Genomic DNA, 18,551 nt, shown 5'->3' with positions numbered 1-18,551 from the left:
GGGCAATGTAACGTAATTGCCCTCTGACTGACTAATGTCTGTGTTATGTACCTATTTCTAACTCATTTACCAGGATCATAAGAATGGCTTGCTCAGATTATCCTAATGAAATTAAGGTCCACCTCTGGAAGTAGGAATGAGTTCTCCTGCTGCTGCTGCTAAGTCGCTTCAGTTGTGTCCAACTCTGTGCTACCCCATAGATGGCAGCCCACCAGGCTCCACTGTCCCTGGGATTCTTCAAGCAAGAACACCCAAATGACTAACAGTGAGGGCAAGGTGTGTGCATATGTGATTGTGTGTATATGTGTGTATGTGTGTGTTGGGGGTGGAACATCGCTAAGAAAAACATAGACTCTATGCCAGGAAGGATGAGACACAGTATCAGACAGCAATCCAGGAGGGCTGCCCAGTATAACACTCCCTTTGTAGATACTAAATCCTTGACTCTATGTATTGAGCCAGAATGCCATTTAATGAGTACCTAAATTCAGTTAGCCCCTTGATTCATATGAATTCACTTAACCCAGAAATATCTCAGAACTCACTTGAAAGCCTACCTACAGAAACATTTTTGAAGGAAAAAAAAAAACCTTATTTGAATACTCAAGTACTCTTGCCTAGAAAATCTCATGGACGGAGGCGCCTGGTGAGCTGCAGTTCATGGTGTCGCTACTAGTCGGACACGACTGAGCGACTTCACTTTCACTTTTCACTTTCATGCATTGGAGAAGGAAATGGCAACCCACTCCAGTGTTCTTGCCTGGAGAATCCCAGGGACTGGGGAGCCTGGTGGGCTGCCATCTATGGGGTCGCACAGAGTCGGACACGACTGACGCGACATAGCAGTAGCAGCAGCATGCCTATATAAGCATGTATATTTTGAAGCAGAAAATGGCACCCCACTCCACTATTCTTGCCTGGAAAATTCTATGGACAGAGGACCCTGGTGGGCTATAGTCCATCAAGTCTCAAAGAGTCAGACACAACTGAGCACACATGAATGATATATACAACAGATATACTTAGGACGTGTTCATCGATAATGCAGGATATAGTATCTGAAAATGAATAGTAAGTTATAATGTGGCCAGTATAAATGCAACATAATAAACTGGTTAAAATCAAAAGTATTAGTTCTTTACTGCTGTCTTAACAAATCACCACAATCTCAGCAGCTTGAAACACTGGCCATTTATTAGCACATAGACCCTGCAGGCCAGCTTTATGGCATGGCACAACTAGACTCTGTTTAAGATCTCATTAGCATAAAATCAGAGCATCATCTGAGGTTGTTTTTCATGTGGCACTCAGGATTGGCTTCCAAGCTCTTTGGTTGTTGATAGAATCCAGTTCCTTGTGATTATAGGAATGACATTGCCATTTCCTTGACACATGACTTCCTTCATCTTGAAGCTAATGGGGTTTGTTCATTGAATCCCTCTAATGCCTTGAATCTCTGTGCTTTCCTCTTCTTCTCTTAAAGGCTTGTGTGATTATGTTACATCTACTTGGATAATACAGTAAAATCTCCCATTTTAAAGTCAGCTATTTAGTAATCTGCTTTATTGACTATGCCAAAGCCTTTGACTGTGTGGATCACAAGAAACTGTGGAAAATTCTGAAAGAGATGGGATTACCAGACCACCTGACCTTGCCTTTGAGAAACCTGTATGCAGGTCAGGAAGCAATAGTTAGAACTGGACATGGAACAACAGACTGTTTCCAAATAGGACAAGGAGTATGTCAAGGCTGTATGTTGTCACCGTGCTTATTTAACTTATATGCAGAGTACATCATGAAAAACGCTGGGCTGGAGGAAGCACAAACTGGAATCAGGATTGCAGGGAGAAGTATCAATAACCTCAGATATGCAGATGACACCACCCTTATGGCAGAAAGTGAAGAAGAACTAAAGAGCCTCTTGATGAAAGTGAAAGAGAGTGAAAAAGTTAAAGCTCAACATTCAGAAAACGAAGATCATGGCATCCGGTCCCATCACTTCATGGGAAATAGATGGGGAAACAGTGGAAACAGTAGCTGACTTTATTTTGCGGGGCTCCAAAATCACTTCAGATGGTGATTGTAGCCATGGAATTAAAAGATGCTTACTCCTTTGAAGGAAAGTTATGAGCAACCCAAACAGCATATTAAAAAGCAGAGACATTACTTTGTCAACAAAGGTCAGTCTAGTCAAGGCTATGGTTTTTTCAGTGGTCATGTATGGATGTGAGAGTTGGACTATAAAGAAAGCTGAGCACCAAAGAATTGATGCTTTTGAACTGTGGTGTTGCAGAAGACTCTTGAGAGTCCCTTGGACTGCAAGGAGATCCAACCAGTCCATCCTAAAGGAGATCAGTCCTGGGTGTTTATTGGAAGGACTGATGTTGAAGCTGAAACTCCAGTACTTTGGCCACCTGATGCAAAGAGCTGACTCACTTGAAAAGACCCTGATGCTGAGAAAGACTGAGGGCAGGAGGAGAAGGGGATGACAGAGGATGAGATGGCTGGATGGCATCAACGACTCGATGGACATGAGTTTGGGTAAACTCCGGGAGTTGGTGATGGACAGGAGGCCTGGCATGCTGGGGTTCATGGGGTTGCAAAGAGTCAGACACTACTGAGTGACTGAACTGAACTGAACTGACTTAGTAAACTTAATTATGTTTGCAAGCATCCATTGGCCATGTAATACAATCACAGGTACAACAACAGAGAGTGAAGACAAGAAGGGGTCAGAATTCTGACTCCCACACTGGATGTTTCATTTTCCACATTGGAGGTGAAATTAAGTGAAATTTGAGGAAGCACACATAGGCAGGAATCTAAGGGTGGGTTCTTCATCTTTCTCATTTTGGTGAAAAACATCCTTATATCTATCGATATATGTAGATACATATGTAAATTACAGAAAGATAAAAGGTGCTGAGACTTTTCATTTGTTCTGATTTAGACTTTTAAAATCTCTGTTCTGCAGACTAGGAATCAGTAATAAGGACAACTTTGAAAGAATCTGCCTGCATTTATCTTGTGTTTCTTTTTTGTCAGACAGTACAAAGAAATTAAGGTTTTTCTTCTTTGCTATACATATAATACTCAGAAGTGAAAGCTTAATTAACTTGTCAGAATCGTGGCATCTCTTTTCTTGAACTGCTGTATCCACCTTCCCAAAAGATTTGAAAAAGGAAGAATAAACCTCCCAAACACCTTAGCTGGAGGAATGCAAATCCACAGCAATCTTGCCCTCTAATATGGCTTCCTGTCATTACAAGTGGTGTTTTCATCCATCTGGGTGAACACACACTTTCACATTTGTCAAGAAATGTCTATGGTGCAAGAACACCAGTTGTTTCATAAGGTAGGGCCCATCAGGTTACAAAGAGGAAGCAAAGCAGAGCAGCTAATTACCATGTACCAAATTCATCTTTTTCAGCAAGACAAAAAAAATTAAAAGAAGCAAAGTAGTTGACAACTCCACTGTTGCCTGTAAGTTAATTTTCACTTTCTCACAGCTGACTTTTTAGTATTCTACTGTCTCGGAAAATGATGTTCCCAGAAACACCTCAAATATCAGACCAGATTCTCTCAGTGTGTAAGCTTTCCTCTGGGTCTAAATTATTTGCCTTTGAAAGCTGCATAAACTCCTTCCAGAGGCTAAGAGACTGAGTATAAATTGTTTCTTTCACTTATCATGGGTAATTCTAGGGATCTGAGTTGCTTCTATAATGAAAAGGATTGACAACATTTTTTTCAATCTTTGACATTCACTTTCTTAAACCTCCCATTGACCCACATCAGAACTTAGCTTTTCTAGGCACTGCTTCTCTGATACAACCCAACATCTCTCTGGCTACTCCAGAAAGGATTTAACTTTTCCCAGTTCTTGTGTTGCTGAGTTATTTGGTATGTCATCTGTGCTGGTGGGTTCCAACTTCCCAATTGAAACACAGTGTGCACAGGAACAGAGACCACAGTTCGTATTGCTAATGGCTCTCAGTTAATATTATTGACATGATCATAAGTCTGACAACATTAAAATAGTTAATAGTCTGACAATTTCAAAATCTCTGTCATATCTGAGTCTAGTTCTGATGCTTGCTCTGCTTTTCATACTGCTTTTGTCTTTTGATGTGTTTTATAAGTTTTTCCTGATAACTGAACATAATTTGCCAGGTAACAGCAACTGCTTTAGAAAGGTCTTTGGTAATGTAGTGGTGAGTTATGAGGGACGGGTAGGTTGACGAATAGGCTTCAGTCTTTCGGCACTCCACTTCTGGACTGTGAAGTTCACTTGTGCTCCTCACTCTTCTCTGCCCCCTCCCAGCTCGGTCAGGATGGCTACAGTTGGCTGAAGTTGAATATTTCCTTCCCCTTGGGTCACTTAGTAAGTAAGTGAGTAAAGTCGCTCAGTCGTGTCCGACTCTTTCTGACACCATCGACTGTAGCCTACCAGGCTCTTCTGTCCATGCAATTTTCCAGGCAAGAATACTGGAGTGGGTTGCCATTTCCTTCTCCAGGAGATCTTCCCGACCTAGGGATTGAACCCGGGTCTCCCACATTGTAAGCAGACGCTTAACCATCTGAGCCACCAGAGAAGAGGGTGGTTTGGGTCACTTAGACTCTGATAAAACTCTAGCACTTTGGTCTCTGGTTAACTATTATTAATAGTTTCTCCCAAGGACAGACTTCATCAAGTAGAAAAGAGAAAGTATTCTGGAGTATTTCAAAATTGTTTCTTTCCCCTCCACTGTAGGAATCCTGAGAGGATTTCTCTCTGTGAGAACCTGGTCAAGCTTCTGGAGGTAAAATTCACAAAAGTGTGAGAGTCTCTGATGATTGATTCCCCCAGGACTTTTTAGCTTTAAGACTTGCCAACTCTGAGCCTCCAGCAATTCATCAATTACAGTTCAAATCTTTCTTCTCAGGACACTGGATCCTGCTCCAGCAGGATGTGATTCTCTATATTTACCTGTTTCTCCAATTTGGGGTTGCAGGGAGGAGGGTGTGAGGGGTGGGAAGTGGTTTGCCCTGTGACCTCATGAATCTAAAAAATCTAAAAAGAAGTATTTATTTTGCACTGTATCCAGTCTTTTACTTGTTAAGACAGTGTCAACTTCTAGTTTCTTACATGCTGGACTAGAAACCACAAGTCCTCAGCTTCTAGTTTTTAGCTTTTGACTTAAACATTTACCACATGTCAGGTGCTGTCCTAAGAGTTTTACAAATATTCAGTCATTTAATCTCCCTACTAACCCTATGAGACAGTTAATATTATTATCAGGTAATATTATTACAGGTGAGAGTCACAGAAGTCATAGGACTGGTGTGGGTGGAGCTGGGATTCTGCATACTTTACTCACAAGAGATAAAATCAACAAGGTATAGTTTCTAAGTATAGTTTCTCTCTGCAATGAACTGAAGAAAAGTACTCCCTCATCATGAATTCCTATCTTTTGAGTATCTACTGGGTTTGAGTTGCTCTTACATATTCTCTTGGCTTTTACTTTTGTAACAGGAAACAAACCTTAAATGTTGGATCTATTTCTTTAGGCCTAACTCTTGTACTCCAGTGCCTGTACTTAGTCATGCTGGCTTTGCACCTTTGTAAAAGAATGTTGCCTATTGCCTAAAATATACATGATAGCTTATTCTCAAGGCGCTGACCTTTAAAGATACAACACTTTTCCATTCATGTAAGAATAAAAAGTTGCAGAACAGAAAATAACAGTGATCTTGTTAGAAGTTACAGGAACACTGTGACCAGAACTAAGCAGGCAGCTGCAAGAACAAAGGATTCTTGTACCAATAAGTTTGTAACAACCAGCCATGCTATCTCCCCTTTTAATATAAAAGATGCCTGAATTCTAAGATGGTTCCTTGGGATGCTAAATCACCATCTTATTGCTTTGCTGGCTTTTTGAATAAAATCACTATTTCTTGCCCCAACAACTTGTCTCTCAGTTTATTGGCCTGGCATGTGGCAAGCAGTATGAGCTTGAACTTGGTAACACTTTTTCCAGGTAAACCACGGTCAACCTTGTTTGGCAAGCTTTATCACTCATCTTCCAGACTGTTCAGTGAGCCTACATGCTCCTTTAGGAACTAAACTCTCATGTAAAAATGACTTACTTGCTTGTCTGGCTTTGAACTAGGAGGCGGGGTGAGGTGGGGCTTTGTGGTTTATCACGTGTAAGATTCCTCTTTCCAAAGGATAGTTTCTTAGAGCAGTTATATCATCATTTCAGATGCAGGCAGATAAAATATGTCTTAAAAAGAAAAACAAAATGAATGTCAAAAACCTGGTCAAAGGAGATGTCTTTGGCAGGAAAAAAGTTAATTTATAAATTCATTTCAGTTTAAATATCAACTATGATAAAAGAAACTCCTGGCTAACTTAAGAAGAACCACCTTCTGCAGAAGCTCTTCCATGCACAAACAGGTTAGATTGTAAAAGGCTTTCTGTAATTTCATGTGTCAGAATGTCCCCAAGAGCTACTATACTAAGATAGCTTACTATCTGTTGGTGGAATGCAAAGTTGACACTTTTTTCCCCCTTAAATTTAGCTTGTCATTTATTTATATATGCTTTTAAATGAAAGTTCCATAAGTAGAGGGGTTTCATTATCATGACTGAAAGTGTCAACATAAATAAATATTTACCATTGTAATCATTTACCTTTGCCACAACAATACTGCATAATAAGCAAACAAACCTCACAGGCATCCGGCAGAATTTAGTTTCCTCAGCTATCTGTCAGTTACCTGGGTGCTTCTAAACTGGCTTATCTGAGCTGAACTTGTTCGTGTGACTGTGATCAGTTTTCAGTCTGGTGAGGAGATGGCCTGTCTAGAAGTTCTCGGTTGGAATGACTTAGCTTTGCTTTTCTTGGTCTCTCATCCTAGAGCAGGCATGCCTGGGCTGATTCTCAAGATGGATGCAAAAGTCCCCGAGAAAGAACAGAAACATATATGGCTTCTTGAGGTCATCGTTTCTGCCACATTCTGTTAGTCAAAGAAAACTATACCACCATCTGAGCTAAGGCCACTCCAGGCTGAAGAGGTAGAGAAAGTGATTCTATCTTCTAGTGAGAGGAGCTGCAAAGTCACTTTGCCAGGGGTGAAGGTATGAGAGTGAGGGGAATAATTGTTCTGTTTGTTACCAAGTCCAAACTTCTACCACTTGCTGCATGACAGGCCAATAAATTGAGAAGAGTTGTTGGGGTAAGGAGCAGCGACTTTATTCAAAAAGCCAGCAGACCAAGAAGACGTTGAACTAGTATCCCAAAGAACCATCTTAGAATTCAGGCATCTTTTATACTAAAAGGGGAGAGGGTGTAGCTAGTTGTTGCAAGCTTCTTGGTGTCAGAATCCTTTGCCCTTATAGTTGCCTGCTTAGATCTGTTCACAGTGTTTCAGTAAATACAACTGGAACACAACTGTTCCAACAAGACAACTGTTATTTTCTGTTCTGCAACTTTTTTTGCTACATGAGTGGAAAATTGTACCTACAAAGGTCAGAGCTTTGAGAACAGGCTATCGTGTACATTTTAGGCTGAACGGGCTATCATGTACATTTTAGGCTGCAGGCAACATTCTTTTACAAAGGTCCAAAACCAGCATGACTCAGTACAGACACAAGATTTAGAACTAAAGGAATAGGTCCAGTATGGAGTCTTCTCTGTTACACATTTTTGCAGTTTTTCTGCCATACCAATCTCATGAGTAGTGTTTCAACATGCTTGAAGAAATTCAAATATATTTACCTATACCATATCAGATACAATAAAACAGATTCAATTCAAGCAAATAATTTGTGGAAACTAGAGAAAAAAACATAAAAATTATGCTAGTATGTCTTGTTTGATAGACAAGACTAGCCTCATTTTCTTTATTTTCCAAATCTGAATAACTTTCGAAATCTCATGAAGTTCAACCAAGACTTCTTACATAAAAGAAAAATACATCTGTTTGTGTCTTGCTTATTTGTTTTTGAAGCTAATGTAGCAACATTGTGATGGAGAGAAAAGAAAATAATATTTTCTTAGAAGGTACTTTTTATTATTTTTTCTAAGCAAACTTCATAATATGTAAGTCCATTTTAATTTTAGTGAGCCCTTGCACTAAACTTAGAGTTCTATCTGTCTTTAAATTCCAGGGCTACTTTATGTAATTGCAAGCTTACACACCCCTATTCCTTTTACCCTGTTGAGAAATTCTATTCCCTGTTCTCATTATGAAAGGTGCATAAAAATCTGAAATTACTGAGTCCCACATTTATTTCTACACATGTAACTAATTAGATCTGGCTTAAAAGGAAAAAAAAAATTAGTACATCAAGGTAATGGGCTGGAAATATTTTATCCAGACAATTTCTGACCGTGTGAATGTTTAGGATCAAGCTAGTTTTGAGACAGCCTTTTTTTTGTTGCTAACAAACATGCTCCCTGAAGAAGACCTTTCACTGGAGACTAAGCATAGTCACACTTACACTGGAATTGAGAAAGACATAATCTTTCAAGATACTGGGGCTCTCATTTAGTGCTACAAAGTAACTTATGAAGCAAGTGTTGCCTTTAAAATGTCAGCATGGTGCCATATGGTCTTATATAGAACCCTGCCCTTGTAAACAAGAATGAAATGTGACCTAGCCACACTGGGTATGTTCCTTAAGAATAGTGTTTCATCTCAGATTCCCAATAAAAAGTTCCTTTAGGGAAATGAGTGTGAGCAGAAAGTACCTTTCTTTAAAATATACTATAGTAAAAAGCTTTTTCAGGCAAGGCAGGTAGAGAATTATGCCAGTTGGACAAAGACTCTGAGAAAGAGAATTCACATTGGCTCAGGGGGTCTCCTGCTTCCAGCTCACCTACTTTTAACTCCTAAGACATATGTGCGAAATAAAGGACAGTGAGGAATCACCCACATTAGTAGAGTCCCTCTAGGGAAGAGTTCTAACTTTTTTCTAAAACTGCGGGAGAAATAAATAACAACCCAAGAGGTGACCAGCATAGTCTAACTCGTTTCTTCCTGTTGCCTTGATAACAGTCTCAAAAAGCTAACAGCCTGTACTATGTGACAGGGTGGCCTGGTGGTCAAGCACAAGTTAGAGGCTCTTTCAATGACTCGTTTTGAGACTGAACAATTCACTAATTGCCTCAACTCAGGAATACCTAAAAGGAGGCAATGAGGACCCCTCTACCTACCTCTACCACCTCAGAGGCACTCGTGTATGTGTGTGTGTGTTAGTCACTCAGTCGTGTCCGACTCTTTGTGACCCCATGCACTGTAGCCCTGCCGGTCTCCTCTGTCCATGGGATTCTCCAGGCAAGAATACTGGAGTGGGTAGCCATTCCCTTCTCCGAGTATCTTCATGAGCCTGTGATCGAACCCAGGTCTCTTGCACTGCAGGCAGATTCTTTACTATCTGAGCCACCAGAGAAGCCCCTGGATGAACTCTATAACCATGAAATAAAAAATAAAATGTTTAAATGTTACTAAAGGTGCTGTGAAATTTTAAAGATCATTGTAATCATTAGATGGAGGTGGGGGAGGATGCAGAAAAGTGCTGAAGAAACAGCACTGGATTAGAAATCAGGTGACCTGATTTCTAATCCCAGTTCTGCTCTAAACTAGCTGGATATCCTTGGGCAAGTCATTCACATTCTGGGCTATAGTATCCTCACTGGGCAACCACATGAGATTATGGCAAGATCAAAATGAGAAACTGGGAAACCAGAGTAAATAAGGCAGTTTTTGCCCTGGAGGAGTTCACCTCCAGTGGGAGAGATGGAGATGTAAAGAGATGAAGATGATAAAAGGATTATAGAAGACACTATGCACTCTGCTTGGAGAGGAGGGAGGAAGAGTGATTCATATTGTCTTGAGGGGCTTTAGGTGAGTTCCACAGAGAAGGTAACATTTTAGCTGGATCTTAAAGGATGAGTAGGTGTTTCCCAGACAGCAAGAAGGGGCTGGAAAGCTTGAGCTGTGAAGGACTTTTCATATCATGCTGTTTATACAAAGGGACAGGTGACAGCACAAATATCTGTTGATTGCATGGCGTCATTGGCTACAGGTGTGACATTATTAATGGCTCATTCCCAAGTCTGCCTTTTTATTCACACATGTGAATGGTACACGCAACAGTTTAGGGTTATCCTGGCTATAAGTTCTGGAGCCTTATCTTCTCTCTTTAATGGATTGTCTGTCTTCTGCTTGCATAGTTTCCATGTCCTAATAGCAAAACATAAAACCCTAAGGTCTATATGTGTGTGTGAGATCAGTAGGAGATAAGGATGGGCTCTAAAGAACTCTAATACAGTGCTCAGTATCTTGCTGTTCTTGTAATTGAACAGCTCTGACCCTCAGCTCCAGTTATGACTTGTGTTAAGATCTTACCCCCTCAACTCCTTTATCTGATTTCTTACGCCCAGGTCCTCATCCTGATTATTTGTAGTAAGCACTTCATAGCCTTTTGGAATTTGGGGGCATTTCTTGTTCCTTATTAGCCACTTTGATCCAAAAGCTTGTCTTCTGCTGATGGACACCCTTGGAAACATCCACTGAGGCATCTGACTAAATGCTAATTGGTGAATATTAACCTCTCTAAGATTTCTGCTGCTGGTCATTACTATGCTCCATCTGCTTGTGACATCGATCTTGCACTTTCTGTTGGACTTCCATGACCTGCTCTGCTTACTGATGATCCTTTGGTGCATTGCTCAAATATTGTCCTCCTTTCGACCTGGACTTTTTCCTCATACCTCCAGATGGGCTTATCCTTGTAGCCTGCTTCACTCTACCAGCCAGGCCTGCTTCCAGGTCTCTCTGGACCCTGCAGTGCTACCTTCCACCTTTCCAGTTAGCCATGGCCTGCCAGGACAGGACACAAGCTATCTCATACACTGTGTAACAAAAATATAAACAAAAATATCTCATAATGGTAAGAAGTCTTCCAAACTCAGGCACTCAAGTCCTCTAATAAAACTGAAAATATACCCCAAAAGGAAAATTGGTATAAATAATTACTACCACAAATACACCTGCCAATACATTTGTACTATTTTAGTTTTCCTGTCATAGTTAATCCATCACCTACCAATGCTTTGAGGACAAGAAATACAGAATAACACCTAATGAGGGGCCTATAATAATCTTTCAAGGTAAAGGTCATGATATTTCACAAAGGTAGAAACTGAGATAGAAGCTAATTTGTCCAAGGAAAGCAACCAGTTAGTAAAAAAAAAAATAACACCCTTAATCTACACCCCTTCCTCCCTTTAGTCTTTGATTTGTGCATCTAACAACTTTTACTGATGGCTATATGAATCGTCACTAGTGTTAGTGTTAATGTTGTCGCTCAGTTGTGTCTGACTCTTTGTGACCCCATGGGCTGCAGCCCACCAGGCTCCTCCGTCCATGAGATTTTCCAGGCAAGGATACTGGAGTGGGGTTGCCATTTCCTTCTCCAGGGGTCTTCCCAACCCAGGGGTCGAACCCAGGTCTCCTGCACGCCTAAGTTTAGGATATCACTGCAGCAGAGAGAAATAAACAACTCAGCGGAAGACAGCACCGCTCCTGTTATCCCTGAAGCATTTCTTCCTGGTCCTGTCTTCCTGTGGTTTCTGGCCTCATGCTTTGTTTCTTAGGAAGCTTTATTCTCTAAACTCTTCCTCACGCCCTCTTCTTTCTTTCGGAGTAGCTGAGCCCTCAATTCAGTGATCCTTTATAGGTAGGTTGGTTCCTGTAGAAGTGTCAGAAAGCAGGAGAAGAAAGTAAGAAATGCTTCCAGCACAGAACATGCTGAGACCATAGGTCACATATTGTGGAGGTTGGGTAGGGATATTGGTGAGGACAAGGAAAGGTAAACAAATTGCACACGTTTCACAACTATGTTGAGAATCAGTATCCTGCTACCTAGCAGTGAGGATGGATAAATGAATAACAAACCTGACTTAGGGGCACTGTGCAAAACGAAGGAGAGGATACTAGATTAGATACTGTCATTAGAATAATCTAGATGGATGAGAACAAAGAATAGTGTAAGCTGTCTTTCAGTATATCTTCCCAGTTAAACCCTACATTGATCTGAACTTCTGGGTTTTGAACCATGCTTTGCCTGCTTGGTCTCACTAAAGATTACAAAGTCATTCTGTGTGGAGCTGTTAACATGTGAATCTCATTGCTGGGGCCTCCTCTCCCTTGCTTTTGGTCCTTTAATTTCCATCACCATATTGTAGGTTCTTTTGCCACCCCAGAAGCTCCCTCTGCACTCCCACCTCAGCCTTGGCAGAGTATCTTATCTTATACATCAAGCATATATGTGCAAACTACGTCAAAGTACCTCCATTCATCCCCATTAGATTCATCGTGTATTTTGCCACCTCTAACTCAAAGAAAGTCTTGTCTCTAATCCTTTCCAAGGCAAACATTCCCATGTGTACTCAAGATTTCAGTCCCTTCATATCATCTGAAAAGTTAATTCTTAATAAATCCCTTTTGTAGGTTCACTCTTTTCTTCTCCGCCCATTCATTCCCCTCAAACAGCATATTCAGGTGTCTTTCACTCCCAAAATAATTTCTTCATTTTTTGTTTCATTTTTAGCACTCATGCTCTCCTTTCACTTCCCAATAGCAGTAATTTTTTGAAAGAGTAATTGAAATTCTCAGCCTTTAATTCATTATTTTCCATTTATTCCTCAGCTTAGTTTCTGTTTCCACTATTGTGCTATTAAAGTTGCTCTGATGATGTCATCAATAACTGAAACTCAGGTAGGATCTCAGGCCTGCTTGAATCTTGGAAACACAAAGCTGGAGAAGACGGGGAGCTCACTTCTGAGACTGGACTAGTAGGATTAGGGAAGTAACCCAGACACAAACATAAACAATGAGCAACACAGGATAACATTTAGAGTAAAATGAACTGTAGATGGGAAATTATATATATATTTATATAATATTCTTGAAGAAGTTACATAAAATTCAAAAATATGTGCAATGCTTTGAGTAAGTGCTCTAAAAGCTATTGATGAAGTTTGAAATATGTATATATATATATATATATATATATATATACACATAATAGAAGACAATATACATCTAGAAAAGACTAAAAGATATTCACCAAGATGTTGACTTTGATAGCCTTTTTGTGTGTGGAATTGTGGGTGACCCTGTTTTCATGTTTATAAATTTTTATTATTTTTAAGTGTTTAACAATTTTTTTCCAGAGATACAGTTTGTAAAGGAAATATCATTGTTAACCTTTTCAACTTTTCAGTTTTTAAATAGTCAAATTTTCACTGTAAGCATCTTTTCTTCTTGCTTTAAGTCTGTGGTTCACAGCTATGTTCACAGATATGCGCAGATGTGTGCATAAGAATGACCACAGTGCTTACAAAAAAAAGAAAAACAGAAAACTGATCCTGGACTCCACCCCTCCCACCAGAGATTCTGTTTCTTTAGATCTTCCATTCCAGGGATCTGCTCATTTTAATAATTTCTTCTATTGGTTCTGAAGCAGGAGAGCATCCCTCTATCAGACTAGATGCATCATGGGATGTCAATTATTCTTCTCAGTGTACAATACTAGCTTTTGTTCCCTTAAGGTAGAAGTCCAGCAAAAATACATGGTGGTAATAAGGCAAGATATCTCTCTTCTTTGTGGTTCTTGGAGCCACTGACCATATTCTAAGAACAGAACGTTAAGAAGACCAAGATCCAATTAAGGGGTCAATCAGAAGCCTAGTCCTAAGTTGAAGAATTAAACAAAGAATTACACCTAATATACCAAGTGGCTAATGCAAAGCTATTGTTCAGATTCAGGATGGAAGATTATCATCCCGGCACTTTCAAGTACAAAATTAGAGGTGCTTGAGCAGCTAAGACAGCTAATGAATAAAAAATAGAGAACACCAATAGTCAGAGGAAGTAGATCTACAGAAATTCTCAAACTTCATAATGAGCAATGACAGTGCTTTTATTAATCTCCTGTGGATACCAGGAGAAGAGTAAGTACAAAATTCCTGAACTATTTATCTGAGCTCTAATCCACATTTCCAGCTACCAATGAAATACTGACAGCTGATTATCACACAGGCATCAGGGACTCAAATTTTCTAAATCCGAACTCATTACTTTTCCTGCTAATCAGATACTTACTGTTTTAATCTCTTCCTCCATTGAAAATATCACCCTCTACCCACTGGCCCCAGTAAGAAGTCTTTATCATCCTGTACTTCTCCTTTGGTTGCAAAACCTCATCTTCTGGATTCACCATAAGCAGTGTGATATTGGTTATACTATGCATCAAATAGAGAATTGACAGCACCTAGCTTAGCACCTGGACAAAGTATGCATTTTAATATCCACATCTTTGCAAATATGGTATTACCTGTTAAGGGATCTTTTCCTAATTGACCTTTTAGGTAACTTTTTCAGAAGACCCCATTTAAACACTTGTGTGTTCTAAGATCTCACCGTATAAGTCTATTTTAGTATTTAAACTTCAGTAGATTATAGTTACTTATTTATCTTTCTACCATTTGGATCAAGAGAAACAGACTGCACACTATAAGAGCCTAAGTGACATTCATCAATGTGTAACAGATATTTCCCCAAACCATTTTAACCTGGGGTTGTGTGCAAGGGTCCAATAATCACAAATCTCTGACTTTGTAACTAGACTTTCTTGGAACTTTAGACCTTGTCCAAGGCCTCTTATATGATTTTAGGATGTGTGCCTGAGCTCAAAAGCAGCCCACAACAGGCAGACAATATCTATTTTTTTATATAAATTTATTTATTTTAATTGGAGGTTAATTACTTTACAATATTGTATTGGTTTCAGTTCCAATAAGGTGGATGAAACTGGAGCCTATTATACAGAGTGAAACTATTATACAGAGTGAAGTAAGTCAGAAAGAAAAACACCAATACAGTATACTAACACATATATATGGAATATCTATTTTATACTCAACTTCTCGGCCCACCGAGCTGCTGGGGGACTGCCCAGACATGCTACACTCATTATCCTGCTACCCCATGTCAATGCCGTTTCTCCACAACTGCCTCACCGAAGCTGACATCTGCTGTCTTTATCTGGAACCCTGACTAATCTTCTGATAATAGAAATCCTTTTTCTAGCTCAGAATCCATTCTTGTGGTAGCACAGATTTGCTAATCAAAATTCTCTATTATTGTTTCATTCTCAGGAAGTACTCAGGAAATAGTATACGAACCATGCCAAGAAAATCAGAGCCCCTGCTGGGACTGCTCTAAACGGGAAGGCTGTGATTCTGGGGCTGGTTACCATCTCACCTGCCACATAAAAATGGCATACTTGCAAAGTAAAGTTACACAAATCAGTAGAGCTTAGAGAATAAGCTAGAGCCCTCAAAACTTGTCATGTGAGCCAGTAAGTTTCATTGTGGTTTAAATTTGAGTAGGATTTCTATTGGAGAAGGCAATGGCACCCCACTCCAGGACTCTTGCCTGGAAAATCCCATGGATGGAGGAGCCTGGTGGGCTGCAGTCCATGGGGTCGCTAAGAGTCAGATGCAACTGAGCGATTTCACTTTCACTTTTCACTTTCATGCATTGGAGAAGGAAATGGCAAACCACTCCAGTGTTCTTGCCTGGAGAATCCCAGGAACAGGGGAGCCTGGTGGACTGCTGTCTATGGGGTCGCACAGAGTTGGACACGACTGAAGCAACTTAGCAGCAGCAGCAGGATTTCTATTATTTGTAACTACAAGAGTACCAATAGCTTCTAATACTGTTTTTACCATGGAACCTAGACTGCTTGTTACTTGAGCAAGTGACATCTGTGCATTGCCAGGACTAAGCCCCTGGGATGCCTCCTCCCCTGCCCTGCCATTGGAGATGCGTTATTCTACTCCCGTAACTTCTTACTACCTAAAATCTCATCTGTAATTCCTAAGCCTTAGCCCCTAGCTGTCCACCACAGCCTGGTGTTCTGCAGTAAGTTATTTTGCTTCAGCTCCTAAAGAATGAATGAAGATCTCTTTCTCAACCCCTTTTCAGAGGCAAGAAAACTTCTTTCTATAAAGGGCAAGGTGATAAATTTTTTTGTTTATTATAATAATACTATCTTGGCTGGCCACACTCACATCTGTTGTAACTATTCAGTTCTAACATTATGAACATAGACAATATAAAATGAATGAACATTCTGTGTTCCAATACAACTTTATTTATGAACACAGAAATTTGTCTTTCATGTAAGTCTCATGTGTTACAAGCTTTTTTTTTTTAATTAGTTCTCTGAAGTTTTTCAACTAATTGAAATTGCAAAATCATTCTTAACTTGCAATCTGTATACAGATTGTAGATTGCCTTTCCTCTGCTCTAGGCCACAGAATACCCCCGTCAGTTCCCTCAAATAATTTCTCCCCCTTCCTGTGCCCATCTAACTCTCTACTAGAATTCAGTCAACAAATTCAAACTATTTGAAATTATTCCCAAACCTATCTATCCAATATACTAGCCCAGGTTTGTTATATGAGAGATCATCCAACACAAGTCTGTTAGATGACTGGATGAAGAAAAGCTAGTGGAAGAAATGACAAAATTAGAAGGGAAAATTCCTCATTCTTTCTTAAATTAAACAAGTTTTTAACATAATATCTTTTTTCCTAGCATAACTTCATCAGAAAGTGAAAAGACCATGCAGAATCGTACTTTTGGAGGACACCCAAAGCTGTCATCTCAGTCAGGGGAAGGATTCTCCTAGTGAGCCAGTTAAAAGAGCCAAGTTGAATGTTACAGGAAAAGATTGGCCAGCTGGACCCCTGTACTTTGAATGTGGACTCTGAGAATTCACTGTGGAGAAGGGGAGAAGAGTTCTAAACTGGCAGCACATTCGGGGTTGAGTGAATCCAGACACGAGGCTGAAAAATGACTAATTTATCATTTTCAATTAATTTAAAGTTTTCTGATATTCAAACATTTTCATATTTACCAATCAACTTCCCTGTGGAGTTTAAGCATTCTGGTAGGAAATGAAGTAATTGTTCAAATTTAAGTTCAAATATCTTGCGTTTTAATGTAATAAAGATAAAATGATATGCTATTGCCAAGAAGGAGAAAAAGCCATGAGTTCCATCCCAAACACCCCAGTCCCTGGCCACCCTGTGAACCCGCTGCATCTACCAGAACTCCTGTTTCAGGCAGACTGTGTGGCTGCACATACATGCTAACCTCTAAGGGTATCTGGTTTGTTAAACAATTACAGCTCTAAGAGTCTGGAAAAACCACATCTGGCACACAAGAGTGAGAGTCTTGGGACTGACCACATTAACAAAGGTGGAAAATCACTACTTTCAGTGTGTGTGAAACAGAAAGTCAGAGGCTCCTAGGCACATGGCCTTGGACATTCTCATATTCTGATCTCACCTTGATTCTTCCCTGGCTTTTCGTCTTTTTCTTTGTTTCTCTCATTTCCAGATTCTTCCTTCTTCAAAGAACAAAACAAACAATTGATTTTTTACATTCTAATACACTCAAATTGGAAGGATTTGGAAACTTTTCTTCCAAATGCATCAGGCAAACAACCAGCTTTCTGCAAATAAATCCTCTAGCCCAGGTGTCCACTGCCACAGAATCATTCACCTGTACTACATGCCAGGAAGACACAGTTCTTAGTGCTTAGGAAATGCAATTGGCAGAAACTTGACCCCCATGACCTTTATTCCCCATTAGTACTTCTGTGAATATGTTACATTACATGGCAAAAGGGACTTTGCAGATGCAGTTAAGGTTACTAGTCAATTGACCTTAAAATAGGAAGATTGTTTTAGACTGCCCAAGGGGGCCTGATGTAATCACATGAGCTCTTAAAAGCAGAAGTAAGGGTAAAAGGAAAAGTCAGTGATTTGAAGCATACAAAGGACACAATATGCCATTATTGGTTGAATGATGATGAATCACATTCAAAAAGAGTTGCAAGAGGCCTTTGGGATTTTAGGATCTGAAAGCAAAGACTCTGGTCAACAGTCAGCAAAGGATGGGGACCTCAGCTCTTCAACTACAAGGAGCTGAATTCTGCCAATAAAGTGAATGAGCCTGGAAGTGAATTCTTCCCTAGGGCCCCTGGATAAAAACCCAGGCTGGCCAACACCTTGATGTCAGCCTTGTGAAACCCTAGGCAGAAAATCCAGTTGAACCATGCCAGGCTTATGACCTACAGAGAACTGTGAGCTGATAAATTTGCACCATTTTAGGCCACTACATTTGTTGGCAGTTTGTTACTCAGCAGTAGAACTAGCACAGGAAGCATCAGTGAACAAGACGGGGAGACAGCTCTGCCCGCATCAAGTAAAGATAATGGACAATACGCATGACTAAAAGCTAAATAATATAGTGTACTAGCAGTTGTAAGTACCAGGAAAGGAAGCAGATATAGGAATGATGTAGGTAAGTGGTAACATAAGAAAAAGTAAAATGAAGAAATAATGTGGGAAAATGTAGACAAGAGGAATCAGAATGCTGTTTGGTTGGAGTGGTGCAGATGACAGTTGAATTAACAGGTG

General features: G+C 40.0%; 1 long non-coding RNA gene across 1 annotated transcript in view; it reads left to right on the top strand.

Moving 5' to 3' along the window:
* Positions 1 to 17,097, top strand: part of LOC138433976 (uncharacterized) — a 51,837-nt gene extending 34,740 nt beyond the window's left edge. Inside the window, exon 3 of the long non-coding RNA XR_011254556.1 lies at positions 16,660 to 17,097. This is a non-coding gene — a long non-coding RNA (uncharacterized lncRNA). The remainder of the gene's footprint in view (positions 1 to 16,659) is intronic.
* Positions 17,098 to 18,551: the final 1,454 nt, after the last annotated feature.

Source organism: Ovis canadensis, chromosome 2 (genome assembly GCF_042477335.2).
Source record: "Ovis canadensis isolate MfBH-ARS-UI-01 breed Bighorn chromosome 2, ARS-UI_OviCan_v2, whole genome shotgun sequence".
Taxonomy (NCBI): Eukaryota; Metazoa; Chordata; class Mammalia; order Artiodactyla; family Bovidae; genus Ovis; species Ovis canadensis.
The sequence above is the reverse complement of the archived record's forward strand: the minus strand, read 5'-3'. Positions and strand labels throughout refer to the sequence as shown.